Here is a 15,753-nt window from a genome sequence, read left to right on the forward strand (position 1 = left end):
TCCTCAATGGGGTATGTGGAAGGCTTCAAATACAGAAAGAGCCCTAAAGATTAGGGGTATGATCTTGGATGATTGTTGGTGGACTCGTGTGCAATACGTACTAGATATCACCGAGCCCATCATGACTATGCTTCACTTTGCCGATACAGATACACCTTGCTTGGCAGATGTGTACAATGGCATGGACACCATGATTGAGATGGTAAAACATTCTATACAAGCACATGAGAGTGACCCTACAGAATGTCAAGCCTTATGCATTAAAGCAGAAGCAGTAATTCTTCATCATTGGGAGAAGATGACTACCCCATTGCACCCCCTTGCATATGCTTTATCTCTCAGGTATTATAGTGAGGTGATACTTTCAATGCCAGATAGAATTGCACCATATGGTGATGAAGAGTTTGCTAATGGGTGCTCCAAAGCTTTTGCAAGAATCTTCCAAGATGATGAGATGCATGAAAAGGTGAGGCTAGAGTTTAACTATTTGCTTTCGGAGCAACACTTACTCCATTTCCAATTAAGGACCAAAATGAAATGGGAGCAATCACATGGTGGTACATGTATGATCAGCCATACCAACATCTACAACATCTTGCAATCAAAATCATCTCACAAGTAAGTTTTGATTTTTGTTTTTAGAATACAACTTGTATTCTACAATCTAGTGTTTAACATCTATCATATTGTCATTTGCTTTTCGTTTGTATGTTTAAAAATTAATTTTGTGAACACAATGTGAGTTGTGAATTCTTATGCTGCTGAAAGAAATTGGGCTACATACTCTTATATCCATTCAGTGAAGCGCAACCAATTGGGGTCAAAGAAAGCTGAGGACTTGGTCTACATTCATACCAGCTTGCATCTTTTGTCACATAAGGATGATGAATACTTGGATGGGGCAGCCAAAATTTGGGATGTACTCCCTCAGTGTGCAAACTTGGATGCAACACTTCATGATCTTACTAAGATGGTGGATGATGGTGATGATAGGTCTATGACACAGGGTGCATCTAGTGCAAGTGGAACCATTCTTGGTTCAAATGATATGGAGCTTGCAAATGTTGGAGATGAGGAGGATCCAGAATTTTTTGAGAATCCTTATGATTCTAATTAGTGAACATTGAATCGTGAACTATGTTTTTGATTTTGAATCCAAACGTTCCCTTTCCGAACATTCCCTTTCCGTACTAGGTATGGCTGGCCGTCCCCCTTTTTTGTTTACATAAAATTAAAAAAGTTTTAACATAAAAAAATATTTTAAAGCCTCCAACTTGGTCGGCTAGGTTGGCCCCACCCGTCCAAATGCCCTAAAAGGCAATAGAGGCAAAATAGGAGCACCAAGCTGCTTCATTTTTCTATGTTTTGTTTTTTAAGTTAAAAAAAAACATGATTATGATACATTGATACTTATTACTTTATGGCAGCCCTCTATCCTTTGGGCCTATAGCTTTGGGCATATTTTGATTTTGATTTTCAGATTTATCATGTTTATCATTATGACATTTTGATATTGACAATTGTTAATGTTTATTGTTCAGCGTTCACTGATATTGTTATGCATTTTGACAATTGGGTACTAAAATCGGATATTATTTCCTAGATGGCATTCAAATGTTGTATGTTATGGTTCTATAATGTTTAAATGACATGCTCATATGAATGATGTGTATATTTGCAAATTTCAACATATATTTTAAATTTTTCTATATATATATATATAGTCGTCCCCGTTTGCCATCCCCCCCATCCCCAAAATCACCATAAAAATTTGCCGTCCTGAAAACCCATCCTGCCATCGAACACCGTCCCTGTACAGGAAACTTGGGGGAACATAGTATAAATCATATGTTCTTTGCATGTCCTATTGTAATGAAGGATATTATCGGAGATCAATAGAAACCTCCTTAGTTGTTTCCTCAATATATTATTCGTGCACAATTCAAATGTTGCAGGGGCATTGGTCAAGCCAAAGGGTAGGACCAAAAATTCAAGTGTCCAACCTAAAAGTCGTCTTGGGAATATCTTCTTTTCTCATTTTTATTTGATGGTACCTAGACCTTAAATCGATCTTGGAAAAATATTTTGATTTGTGTAATTCATTAATTAATCTATTAATTCTTGGGATAAAGTAGGGGAGTTTTTCTTGTCTTTTTGTTTTAACACCCTTTTATTTATGCACATCTTCATAGTGCCATTGACTTTCTCAACTAGCACCAGGATGGATGCAAAAGGTTCAAATCCTCTCTTTGGGGGTAGTCCTAGAGGAATATCACCAAATACCTTCCTATGTTCTTTTTACATGGGTTGGATATCAATGTGAACTATCTTCCCTTGGGAAAAAGTCTTGTTAATAGTCATACATTGCACAAACCATGTTAATAGTCCCTCACTGGATTTGCGACATGGTTTAACAACCTCATGTGTCTTCAATAAGTCTAGTAGTTTGTATCAGGCATTGACAAGTCGATCACTTGGTGCAACGGCACCCCTAGCAGTTAACAAGTGATATCAGAACTTGGTCACAAGTTTGAATCCTTGCAGGTCGCAATGAGCAATGTTGGGAGGGGGATTACTAGCAATTGCATGCATGTGCTTGCAACGATAATTTGATAGGTGCTCAATAATAAAATTATTTTTTAAAACACAATCTTACGTGAACAAATTAGATTATTATTAATTTTTAATTTAAATAACATAACATTTTACTAAAATCTTTTAAATAGATAAATAATTATTATTTATTTAAATTCAATTTATCAAATATGAAGGCAAGAGCCTACAACATAACGGTAAATTGTGAGCCTCTTAATTGGGAGGTTTTGGGTTCAAATCTACTCAAGCTTAACTAATAATAAAAAATCTTTAACCACAAATAATAATAATTAACCGATAAATTTTTTGTAATCAAATATGAAAAAAAATTAAAATTAAAAAAAATCAAAAAATCTATTATGAAAAATTAATAAGAGAAATAAAAAAATAATAATATGAAAAACTAACATCTCTAACAAATATTCTATTGACTAAATAAAATATAGAAACTAAAAAAACTACACTAATATAAATATAATTTAAAAACTAAAATCAAAATCAATTTTAAAAATCAAAAGCTAAATAAATAGAGATCACAACATGAGCTAATGTGGAGATCACAAGTAATTATTTTTAAAATAAATAGGAAAAGAAAAACAATAGTTAAAAATGGAGATTTAAAATATAATCCTCTGTGAACAAATTAGATTATTAATAATTTTCAATTTAAATAACATAATATTTATTAAAAATCTTTTAAATAGATTAATAAATATTATTTATTTAAATTCAATTTATCAAATATGAAAAAAAATCATTTAAAAAAACCCCTTCAAAAAATCTATTATGAAAAATTAATAAAAGGAATACAAAAAAATAATATGAAAAAATAGCAACATCTCTAACAAATATTTTATTGACTAAATAAATTATAGAAACTTAAAAATAATATTTAAAGAAAAAAATAAACTAATATAAAAAATAATATTTAAAGAAAAAAATAAACTAATATAAAAAACAAAATAAAATAATTTAAAAGCTAAAACCGAAATCAATTTTGAAAATCAAAAGTTAAATACATAGAGATCACAACATGAGCTAATGTGAGATCACAAGTAATTTTTTTTTAAAAATATATAGAAAAAGAAAAATGATATTTAAAAGTGGATACAACAACTAATAGATATCTAAACAAGAGTAAAAAGTGGAGTGAGATAAAAACTGGTCGGTAAATAATTAACGGGAAATATCTACAATTTTTCGGCTAAACTGACAACTTTTTAGTCAAAAATTTAATTTCTGGGAACAAAGTTCCCACAAATAGCCTATCAGCTAAATTAGCAATAGGCCAACATCCCTCATTGGATTCGCGACATGGTTTGACTGACTTATGTGTCTTTTATAAGTCGAGTGGTTGTATCAGGTATACACAGGTCGATCTTTTGGTACAACCCTAGTGGTTAACAAACCACTCTTCTTCCTTTGAGATGAGACTACTTTTGGTAACTACTACTCCATTATGTTGGAAACAAATCTCCAAATTTGGAAGGTCAAAAATGAAACATCCCAAGGAGTGTATCCGAGTACCCAATCTGTCATTGGCATCTAATGTTACACAGAAATCCTCTTTGATGGGGTGTTTTCCTGGGGTAATTTCTAGTCAGGGAATTATCTTGGTAAGTTGACCCATTGTAAAATCATTGAAGTCCTTATCTCCAATTTCAATTTTGCAACTAAATCTTTATTGATCAGGTTGTAGAATGCCCCACTATCCAAGATCTGGAGGCTTGTGAGATGGTGGCTAAGTTCCCATGATCTTCCCTTCTTCACCCCATCTTCATTTGCTAGGGTCTTCTTTCCCTCCTTTCTATGTTACTTTGCCAGATAATGCTTCCATATAGCATGCTTGACTTTCCTTTCCACACATGTGCCTAGTATCGATTCTTATTGGTAGCTAAACACAAATTTTGATCTTCTCATTGTCTTTTACAAATGTATCCTACTTCCCTTTCTTCCTTGCACTTAAAACACAATTTGTTTTTCATAGACTCTTTCCTTTCTTTGTAAGGCATCAATGTTTTTTCCATTTGTCTTTATAAAAACTAAAAGGTTTAGGAGATTTTGAGTCTTTGTATGGTTCTTGTCCTTTGTAAGCATGATGACTACATTAAGTTCTTTTTGAATAGCATAGTTAACAGGTGTAGGCTTAAGTGCATTTACCAAGCTCCGAATACAATCTTTTAACTTTGGACAAATAGCTAGGTCAGTCTTCTATGAGATACTTTTGGTACTATTATCAAAAGGCACAAAGAAGGGTTGTGACCCAATTCTTATGAAAGGAGGTGACTCTTTCACCAATGAAGTATAAATGAGAAATTGTTTCAAGCATTCAATGTTCGATCATTAGAACAAAATAAAATAATTTAAAAGCTAAAACCAAAATCAATTTTGAGAATCAAAAATTAAATAAATAGAGATCACAACATGAACTAATATGAGATCACAAGTAATAGTTTTTTTAAAAAAATATATAGAAAAAGAAAAACAATATTTAAAAGTGGATATAACAACTAATAAATATCAAAACAAGAGTTAAAAGTGGAGTGAGATAAAAACTGGTCGATAATAATTAATGGGAAAGATTTACAATTTTTCGGCCAAACTGACAACTTTTTCGTCAAAAATTTAATTTCTGGAAACAAAGTTCCCACAAATAGCCTATCAGCTAAATTAGCAATAGGCCAACATCCCTCACTAGATTCGCAACATGGTTTAACTGACTCATGTGTCTTCTATAAGTCTAGTGGTTGTATCGGGTATTCGCAGGTCGACCTTTTGGTACAACCCTAGTGGTTAAAAAACCACTTCTTCATTTGAGATGAGACTACTTTTGGTGATCTATCAAGTAACCCTCTCAAAGTGACTACTACTCCATTATGTTGGAAAAATATCTCCAAATTTGGAAGGTCAAAAATGAAGCATCCCCAGGAGCGTATCCGAGTACCCAATCTCTCACTGGCATCTAATGTTACACGGAAATCCTCTTCGCTAGGGTGTTTCCCTGGAGTAATTTCTACTCAGGGAATTATCTTGGTAAATTGACCCATTGTAAAACCATTGAAGTCCTTAATCTCCAATTTCAATTTTGCAACTAAGTCTTTGTTGATCAAGTTGTAGAATGCCCCACTACCCAAGATCTGGAGGCTTGTGAGATGGTGGCTAAGTTCCCATGATCTTCCCTTCTTCACCCCATCTTCATTTGCTAGGGTTTTCTTTCCCTCCTTTCTATACTACTTTGCCAGATTATTCTTCCATATAGCATGCTCGACTTTCCTTTCCACACGTGCCTAGTATCAATTGTTATTGGTAGCTAAAATACAAATTTTGGTCTTCGCATTGTCTTTTACAAATATATCCTATTCCCTTTCTTCCTTGCACTTAAAACACAATTTTTTTTTCATAGACTCTTTCCTTTCTTTGTAAGGTATCAATGGTTTTTTCATTTGTCTTTATAAAAACTAAAAGGCTTAGGAGATTTTGAGTCTTTGTACAGTTCTTGTCCTTCGTAAGCATGATGACTACATTAAGTTCTTTTTGAATTGCATCGTTAACAGGTGTAGGGTTGAGTGCACTTACCAAGCCCCAAATACAATCTTCTAACCTTGGATAAATAGCTAGGTCAGTTTTCTATTAGATATTTTTGGTACTATTATCAAAAGGCACAAAGAAGGGTTGTGACCCAATTCTTATGAAAGGAGGTGACTCTTTCACCAATGAAGTATAAATGAGAAATCGTTTCAAGCATTCAATGTTCAATCATCACTCCAAAATCCAACAAAACAAATCCTCCATTCATCCATCAATCAACAATCCCTAAAGAAATCAAGCAAACAAACAATCAGTTAGGTCAATCAAATCATCATCAATCATCACTTCATCTTGTGAATAAGATAAAAACAATCCAGCAATCAACCATCACTTTACTAAATCAACAATCTTAGATCATCATCCACCAATACCTCAAATCAACAAATCAAAGGAATTCATTCAATCAATCATCACAGACATCAATTTGGAAATACAAATAGAGAGAAACAACTTGTGTGTGTGCGTGCATGCATAGGGGTGTGTGAGTGTGTGTGTGTGTGTACTTGTTACATCTGTTTGAGAATAAATCTATTAATTCATCAAGAGATATTTTGCTGGCAATGATAAAGAAATTTCCTTTAGGAACATATTTTGAAGTTCATGAGACCCAAGCATGCCCACCAAGATGACTGTTATGCTTGTAGGCCAGAGGCATTAAGTGCCCCTAAGTTTGAGGCCCCATCAAGTATGCCACTCTAAGATGGTTGGAGCCATTCTCATGGGTTGAGGCGAGTTGCATGCCCCCAAGTCAGAACAAGGACAGCAACCTCCAGGGTGGACTGAGGGATGGAGGAGACCTTACGCTTGTCATACATATGGACCAAGGGCATTGAGTGCCCTTGGGCTTGAGAGTCTTATCAAGTAGGCCACCTGGGATGGATGGATGTGAGCTCCGCGCATGCTCTCAGAATACAAAAACAATTATCCTTGGGATTGCAGTATGCAAGCTATTCCTAATACATTCCTAATATGATTAAATATTGGAATATAATTGCTTAAAATGAAATTGATGTGGAATTAGATATTAATATGGATTTATGTAATTAAAAGCTATTATGGATTATTAATATTTATTGTAGTAATATAAGTTTCTAGTGACTATTGACAAGTGCAGATCCTAAACCAAAAATAATTCCAATTAGGATCTTTAGAGTGGGAAACTTTATTACAAGTTTATGTCACTGAGCATTATGCATTCTCATCTTGAAGTTGATTTTTTATTTTTGGGCTTAATCCAAGTAAATCCCAAAAGGGACAGACATCACATGTTCACCTAAACGTGTAGGTCGACTTGCATTTACCTTGGATATCTGCATGTCCATAAGATATCTAGTGTTGCTGTTGCTCAAGAAAGGTATAAAAATGGTCCAACATTGCATTCAAAATTTTAATCAATTGAGAAAGGTTCATAAAAATACCAAATAACAAGTTGTGCAAACAATTATGAATTTGTGTTCACAAAAAGGGTTATTTATCATTCACGGTCATCCAATACTTGAGCTTAATGAAATGGTAAATCAAGATACAAGGTATATGGGTACGTGAATCTTTATCAGAAAAGAAACCTTGAGCTAGGGAGATAGAGGCATGATGCACATTTAATCTAGCAATTAAACAAATAGACTACCCCTTATAAATCAATGTTTCAGTAGTAGGAGAATAGGAAGTATTAGGTGCAACCACATAAATGCAAGACCACGTTTATCATTAAAGAAGAATGCTCCTACCAAAAAAATGCAATGTCAATGCATGTATGTTAGAAATTTTGGCATTCTTCTAGATTGTTGAATATTAGAAGTTAGAACAAAAACAGACAAGAATTCAACCTTGAGCTGTTGTTGCCCACCATAGAAACAACAAATAAAAACCTTCAATATAAGCTGAAAATAAAAAATACAATGGTTTTGAATCATACTGAACTCAGATTGCGTATAAAAATAAAAAGCGTACCTGCCCAACTCCAGCAATAAGAAATCGTCCAGACTGTGCAAACGTAAGTGAATTAACAAATCCGGTCTGTTTTCCACATAGCACAACAAGGCATCTATTCAGATAACTAACATAACATGAACATAGGCTTAATATTTGAAACAAAATAAAGTATAGCCTCAGAGCATATGAAATGCACAAAACAAGAAATATAGCATAAAACATAATACTAATGGAATCGTGATTGTGTACCAGCCTGAAGACCCAAAAATTTAAAATAAGAATATAATTAAATATCAATCTGAGAGAGAGAGAGAGAGAGAGAGAGAGAGAGAGAGAGAGAGAGAGAGAGAGGTAAAAAGACGATGGAGCGGAAAAATGCAGAGAAATGACAAAAAGATTGGGAACACAAAAAAATGGAGCAATAAAGCAGAATAATATATCAATTGAAGGAAAGTCTCAGGAGGCAAGAAGAGGAAGGGCAAGAGGTGAAAGTCCAAAATCTGCAAAAGGCTTCTTCCAAGTTGAGTGTGAATCAAAGATTCAAAAAAAATCAATAAGGGACACCTTGGCTAATGGATCAAGCTGGATTTTACATCAAGGATTAGGAGCCAAACTTTGACCCTTCTAACCACAATGTTTTGAATACACAATTGTGGATTAGAATGTATAACCGAACTCTAAAACTGGAGCTCTTTGCTCCTGGTAGGACTAGACAATTACCTATACACTTTCATAATGGCTGATAAAATAAAATCATGGTTATATGTGCACATTTGTGCCTTCCTAAACCTACCACACAATGCCATATTCAATTGGAATCCGGACCTAAGAAAGGAGCTGAATACAAAAGGATGAAGTCAAGGGTTGTCAGAGTTCTACCCTAACTGCTCAAAATGTGGTCAAATCAAAGAGAATTGCTAAAGAATTCAAAACAACTGCTAGCCTTGGAAGAACCGAGTCTCTCGAGAAATAAGAAACAAAATCAAACCCCAAAACCTGGCAATAATTAGGTAGAAATGGAGATTTGCAAATAATATTGCATACAAATCATACTTTGTTAGGGGGATATTTGGATATATAAGGACAATCTACCTTTGATATCACCTTGAATCTTTTTGGAGGTGCAAAAAAAGTAGGGGAATATTCACCCCTAGGGAGAAATGAGAAAAGGACAAGGAATCGATCAGCAAACAGCCCACCCAATTCCAAATGAAAGATAAGCGGATGCAATACAAGGAGAAGAATAGGAACAAGTGCAACAAGAGATCCTCAATTATCAAACATGAAATCACTTGGAAAGAATGACACTAGTGATGAGTAAAATTAGTAGTATTACCTATATCTTTGCTCAAATTGAATATTTTTCTTGATCAAATGTATATGGCCCAACTATATGCACTAATAAAAAGAGTTCGGGAACAAATTATCATCTTTATTGATACCATTCATGTAATGTCCCCTTTCAAAACTAATATTATATCAAATCGAATATTTTTCCACAATTAAAAAAGGATTCGAGAAAATAATTATCATATTTATTGATACTATTCACGTGATGTCCTTTTTCAGAACCAACTTATAGTTTGCTCTGAATTCACAAATCCAAAATGAAGCAAGAGCAAAAATGCAGTTAGAGTTGTAATTCTTAGCAGTTAGAGTCGCAATTCTTACTTAAATAAGATGAAATAAGTTGTATGAATACCGAAAGTCCAATTTTTCATATCAGCTTGATCTCTTAAATCAATCTCCTTTATCAAATGTTATTCTTCTACTCAGTCTACTCTCAAAATCTGCATAACACTCTTTTACTGTTATTCCTCCATTTTGGCTTGGAATGATAACTCTTGTATACTTTATTGGTAAAAGGGTCACCACATTTCATTAGAATTGAGTCAACACTTATCAATGCTGCCTTTGAGAATAATATAATATTCCCCAAATTGCTCTCCCTAAATGTCCTCAAATGAAACACTTGCCCCTTCATATCTTGCAATGTGAGCTTGAACCACACCTCTTCATCGTGGCTCCCTTTGCAAAGGTTTACCCCTCTTTGGATGAGACAACCCTTAATAATTATGCCTTTGGAAAGAGTCACAACCCTTGAAAATTGGCCCTCTTTCAAAGAGTAACAAACCTACAAAATCACCATGTTTTCAAAGAGTCACAACCCTTCAAGACTTTTGACCTTTGAAGGAATCACTTCCTTATTTTCTTCTCATTTCTATTTATCCTCTTCAATTAATCTTCCTTGCTTCACACCTTCCATTTTATACTCTCTCCCCCTTTCAAATGAAGTTCTCCTCCCACTATATATCACATGTTTGATCGAGTTGCACCTTTTCATTTCATGCCTTTTGACCCTTCACCAACTTAACTAAAATTAATTATATTATATATTAATATTTATTTTATTACTTTATATTTTATTTTTATCCTTTTATATTTTGATTTAATTATGTTAAATCCTATTTCAAAAAGGGGACATTACATGCCCTTCCCAAATTTGCTCATCCTCAAGCAATGATTAAATGATCATGGAATCTCATCCATATCCACCTTCCACTGCACAATTATTATCATATGTGTTCTCTCCCTTATTTTGAAAGTGAATTATGATCAATAGTAGAAACTTGACAAAGCTTGAGAGAATTTTTTCTCTCTTCTTCTAGAAAAAAGATCAAGCCCATCTCATAATGGTGTCAATTGAATTTGCAAATGCCAATGTTCGCATGATAGCATACCACAAATTCATATCTTTTTGTTCACTCTTAGTTATTCTCTTCTTCTAGATCAACTAAAAACATAAAGCAAAGCATGGATCGTACACTTGAAAACATGATGCATACACATGAATGCGTGAAGACATGGAGCATTCACAAAGAAAACAAGTGAATATATCGAAACAGAAAGCATAACATTAAAACACAAAACATACACATAAAAAAAATGGAGGGAACACATGAATATAATGTAGCCAAAGTTAACTTGGTCCACAAAATAGGTAGGAAAGTCCAACCAAGACTAGAACCATCTCTTAGGGTAATCAATTCACCACTTAGGCCACATGAGGCAATAACATAAAATCGGGACCAAAACCATCCGTTGGGGTAATCAATTCATCATTTGGCCCACAGGAGGCAAGGACGCCCAACCAGAACCAAATCCATCCCTTAGGGTAATTAATTTATCATTTAAGTTTTTAACCCACAAGAGGCAAGAATATTCAATCAAGACTAGATCCATCTTGTAATGTCCCTATCATAGATCACCACAAGTTGCAAAGAACATTAGCCTATCAATTAATATAACAACCCTTCATCATTTATGCCCTTTAAAAGGGTCACAACCCTTCATAATTGACCTCTTTGAAAGAGTCACAAGCCTTCGTAATTAGTACCTTTTCAAAGCGTCCCAACCCTTCAAAACTTTTGCCCTTTGAAGGAGTCACATCCTTATCTTTTAATTTCCTTTTTTTTCTTCTATTAATTCTTCCTTTCTTCATACCTTTCCCTTTTTACTCCTTTCTCTCCCCTTTATAATGAAGTTCTCTTCTCTATTTATATATGTCATGTTTGAAGGAGTCACAACTTTTCATTTAATGCCTTTTGAACCTTTATTGACTTAATTTTGTATTGTTATATTTTAATATTATTAAATTTTTATATATAAATTATTTTTGATTCTCTTATAATTTTATTTTATTATTACTTATTATTAGGTCCTATTTCAAAAAGGGGACATTAGAATTCAACAAAAATATATTATTAATGAGATAATTTAGCGGTTGTTAAGAAGGTGAAGCAATCATAACTGGACTTTATATTATTTGTAAATGGAGCAAGTTTACCAAACACTAAACTAAAAGATGCACCCTTAACTTGGATAAATCGTCATTTGAGTTTTTTTAATATAACTAAAGATACTAGATCAGTAGCAACTGGAAATCTTTCCCACTTGTGCATAAAGTATGCTTGTTATTCTTGGATCTGACCACTTCTCAATTTAGCTACTACACAAAGAAGATCAAAACCTAGATCAATGCCCGTTTGAATTAGAAAATAAGTGGTTCAAAGATCCAAATTTCAATTCCAGTATGGAATAACAACGAGCTGACGCTAAGTCACAAGGTTCTAATTTGGGTTTGTAATAATAAAACTAAGATTATACAAGGGTACAAATTTGAAAAAACAAAATCAACATTACAATCGCCTTATATAAATTTAATTATTTTGAAGTAATATATCCACAAAATTATCAAAATAGTTTAACATTACCTATAAGAGTTTCTGGATTAAATTGTGTCGAATAATTTTGCATCAATGTTCCAAATCACACTCAATTATCCATCATCAAGATGAAAATAAGAAAGCATAAGAAAAATAGGATAAAGTTACAAACCTAAACAAGTGAAATAGAGTGGGAGAGGTGGAAAAATACAATTGTAGAGAACTTGTGATGCAGGAGCATCCTGGGTTTCTTTATAATCCTGCAAATTAGTTCATTTTGCCTAGTTCCAATTGGGCCAACTTCGCTCACATTTAATTTTGGTATAGTCAAATTATATTTGATGAGGGCCGACTTGTGGTTTCTCCATGTTCTAGAATTATCCGTAAGCCATTTTGGCAAGTATAAGTAGGGTGTTTAGGTTTAGGGTTAAGGTAGACTTTTGGGGAGAGTTCAATAGAAAAGAGATATGTGGATTTAAAAAGCTGATTTGAAGATCTGGAAGTTGTACATTTGTAATTGGTCGTAACCCAAAAGGCCTTATAGCTGGGCATGTATGCTGAATATTTGATGAATCAATAAATATATCCTTGTTCTCCCTCTCCTTGGTGCTGTTCCTCGTGTTTGCTTCCGTTGTGTTAACTCTTGTAGGGTGGTTTTGATAGCTGGGTGTGCCTTTGGCCCTAGTTATTCATCCCTTGCCTGCATCAGTTGGTATCAGAGCCCGAAGTTCATCCTTGTGGAGATTGGATCGTGTAGAACCCTGATTTGGATCTGGTTGTAGGGTGGCAGATCTGTGGATTTGACCTATAACTTGCAGAGGGTTACGATCTTGCAGGAACCTAATTTGTAAAGATGGTTCGTGGTAGAGGAAATAATGTTGATAACGCTATATTGGATCAGTTAAGACAAATTGCACCCAGATTAGATGATGTGGAGACAGCCCAGAGGAGAGGAGCACATCTTGAAGATGTAAGTGATGATGAAGTAGCAACACTAGACCATAATCCAGAACCTGAAGAAGATCGAGATGAGGAAAGATTGTTGCGATTATTGTCTAGGGCAAATTCAAAGCCTACTGTAGAAGTTGTCCCTTATGATGGGAAATTGGATACAAATACTGTGCTAGATTGGATCTTTGATATGGAGAAGTTCTTTTGGTATGAAAACACTCCTGATAACAGAAAGGTGAAGATTGCAGTCACTAGGCTGAAAGGTCATGCATCATTATGGTGGGAGCACTTGCAAACTAATAGACAAAGGAGAGGAAAGGAGAAGATAAGAACTTGGCCAAAGATGGTGAACAAGGTAAAGAACAAATCCCTTTCTACTGATTACCAAGTTAGCTTATTGAGAAAGATGCAAAATTTGAAACAAAGGGACATGACTGTGAAAGAATATACCGAGGAATTCTATAGATTGGACATCAGATCTGGACATGTGGATGATGATGTTGAGAAAATTGCAAGGTACATTAATGGATTGAGACTCTGTATCATATGAAAAGTTCTAGTAACACTATGAGGTGTTCAAGTCATTTCAGATTGACAGGTCTAGAAAATGTGTAACTGCTATTGAAAACATCCCCAAATCCATCATAAGCCTCCATGCATGATACAAGTATTATGGTGAATGGTCATATCCCCCCCATAATATTGATGTAGCCCCTCTATCATATGGTGCGATAGTGAACATTGTTCCAAATATGCAGATTTTTCCAAATTTGACTTTATGATAGATATATTCTAGAAGTGTTTAATGATATTTGTCTCTTCTGAAGATGAACATGATTGTTACCATCCCTATTAACAAAACATTGTTCAACTGGATCACGTATTTCCTATCTCAGCTACCGCTGTGATGACCCCTTCCTTTTGGTAAGTTTTCTCTCAATTTGTTTAGGGTGATAATATAATTATCTTATTTTGACAATAGACGTTACACTCTTACACTCTTACTCATTGAATCAACATTCCCATTTCATACTTCCTTATCACTAAAATTATGCTATCAATTTCTTATACAACTGGAGACCATATTTTTGTTATGATGACATTTCCAAACCATTTTCTTCACAATAATCAATGTCCTCAAATATGATTGCTGTCTAGTTCGATCTTGGTTATTGACTTATCATAGATTGGGATGATACAATTGCAGTCTTTAATAGTGCCTTGTGTTAATTTGGATCAGTTTGGATTTTTCATTAAACTCCTCAACTAAGTAAGAAATGGACCGACTTCCTATGAGACCCCCATCATTGTTTGTTTATATGTGGCAAAAATACTGACCGTATGTTCTAAGTGATGAATTGATTCCCTTTTCTCCAATTCGGTGATTATATCAATAATAAGCATCACAAAATTCTTCTGTGTCTTCACCTTTCAGCAAATACCCAAAATAGTTGATTTAATATTATTCCTTGGGTCGATACTTATGCTTTGTTAGCATGTTATTTGTATATAATGATCATCAGTAGTTTCTGACATATGCTGAATAGACACAAAGTCTGAATCTTCATTCGTACCATTGACTATGTATTCTTCCATGTGTATTCCCTGGTTGGATATTCATTGTCTGATTATATTCCAATCATATTAAATATTATTCGATTTATAAATTGTAATCCCTCTTTTTCCATCATAGTCATCTGCGACTAATGAATTTACCCTAGAGTTGAATTTCTGTCTGATAGCTGAAAGAGAAACTGAGATTTTTTATGATATATAATTGTGAGGTTCTATACTGGTCGTTGATTCTGATTGGACCTGACTTATGTGATTCCTTCCTTCTTGATTATTTCTATCAATCATTTTTATTAATTGATTGAGGTGTCATCCTAAGCTATAGAAAACTGGATAATATATATTGATGTCTGAATTGAGTCTAATCATTGATGCTTATAGTACCAACACTGCCAATAGAGAATATTGCTGGAGCATTCGAATGAATCTCTGAGATAACTTCTATTAATATTCATCTTCCTTTACAATTCAGCAATGGTAGGTTTTTGTGTGAAGAGAATTTTGTTCAATTCTAGTTTCTGCACTGTGTATTTAAAATATGGTCTGTAGAACAAGTCTTCAAATGATAGTAGACCTGATTCTCTTCCATAGTGTGGATGCTCAATAATAGGTATCAATGTAAGTCTTGTTTGATGAGTCAATCCTTATATTCCATTGACTCGAGTATACGTGGTAGTAGGTTAATTGTGATACCTTATCTTCTTTCATTCCCATAGCTGAGATGAAGTTTGTTTTGCCGGCAGATACCTTCCATTTTTGTTGTTTGATAATCCTCTATGCACTATACATATATAATCTTTATTATATCAACATTGTATCTTATGATTAAATCAATCCGACTGTAGCTATAATCTTAACAATATGCACTCAAATGCAAGGAAAGTTTTAC

The 15,753-nt window shown here is 33.9% G+C and overlaps 1 pseudogene; it reads right to left on the reverse strand.

Annotated features, from left to right (window-relative positions):
- Positions 1–15,753, reverse strand: part of LOC149558791 (U3 snoRNP-associated protein-like EMB2271) — a 41,318-nt pseudogene that overhangs the window by 14,644 nt on the left and 10,921 nt on the right.

The sequence above is a fragment of the Cupressus sempervirens genome, chromosome 5 (genome assembly GCF_028749045.1).
Source record: "Cupressus sempervirens isolate cs-2001-9-10 chromosome 5, ASM2874904v1, whole genome shotgun sequence".
In the NCBI taxonomy this organism is placed as follows: domain Eukaryota; kingdom Viridiplantae; phylum Streptophyta; class Pinopsida; order Cupressales; family Cupressaceae; genus Cupressus; species Cupressus sempervirens.